Source organism: Perkinsus marinus (assembly GCF_000006405.1).
Source record: "Perkinsus marinus ATCC 50983 genomic scaffold scf_1104296955134, whole genome shotgun sequence".
In the NCBI taxonomy this organism is placed as follows: Eukaryota; Perkinsozoa; order Perkinsida; family Perkinsidae; genus Perkinsus; species Perkinsus marinus.
Window position 1 is genome coordinate 419 of NW_003207897.1, and position 941 is coordinate 1359.

Consider the following 941-nt stretch of genomic DNA (forward strand, 5'->3'; position numbering starts at 1 on the left):
TGACTCGTCGGAATACATGCCGAAGCTAACGGTACAAGAAGATTGTTGGTCTGCCAACAAGCGATCTCTAATGAATTGACCCCTTTAAGAACACTATGTAATGGAGGCCCCTCTATGACGAGCGAGAGTTTTGCGATCTATTCAGCGTGTCAGATGGGAAACCATGTGTGTCATGAAGTCAATGGGGCGCAGAGATGGTGAGACAAATCTCAAACTTACTGGTCTCGTGGCCTAATGGAACCAAAGATTGTGGGTTCGAGTCCCATCGAGATCGTCTCCACGCCGGGAAGCGCCCATATACGGATGCCACTGGCCTTACAGATGTCGATGTTGATTGTATACCCTCGTGACTCGTCGGGATACATGCTGAGGCTAAGGGTACAAGAAGATTGTTGGTCTGCCAACGAACGATCTCCAATGAATTGACCTCATTGAAAACACTATGTAATGGAGGCCCCTCTATGAGGAGCAAGAGTTTTGTGATCTATAATGGAGGCCCCTCTATGAGGAGCGAGAGTTTTGCGATCTATTGAGCGTGTCGGATGGGAGACCATGTATGCCACGAAGTCAATGGGGCGCAGGGATGGTGGGTCAAATCTTAAATTTATTGGTCTCGTGGCCTAATGGATGAGGCGTTGATCTTCGGAACCAAAGATTGTGGGTTCGAGTCCCACCGAGATCGTCTTCATGCCGGAAAGAGCCCATATACGGATGCCACTGGCCGTACAGATGTCGATGTTGATTGTATACCCTTGTGACTCGTCAGAATACATGCCGAAGCTAACGGTACAAGAAGATTGTTGGTCTGCCAGCAAGCGATCTCCAATGAATTGACCCCTTTAAGAACACTATGTAATGGAGGCCCCTCTATGAGGAGCAAGAGTTTTGCGATCTATTCAGCGTGTCGGATGGGAAACCATGTGTGCCATGAAGTCAATGGG

The 941-nt window shown here is 48.6% G+C and overlaps 1 non-coding gene across 1 annotated transcript; it reads left to right on the top strand.

Annotated features, from left to right (window-relative positions):
• Window positions 1–609: 609 nt before the first annotated feature.
• Pmar_PMAR000346 lies at window positions 610–682 on the top strand. The gene has a single exon. It is a non-coding gene; the product is annotated as a tRNA-Arg (tRNA).
• The last annotated feature ends 259 nt before the right edge of the window (window positions 683–941 follow it).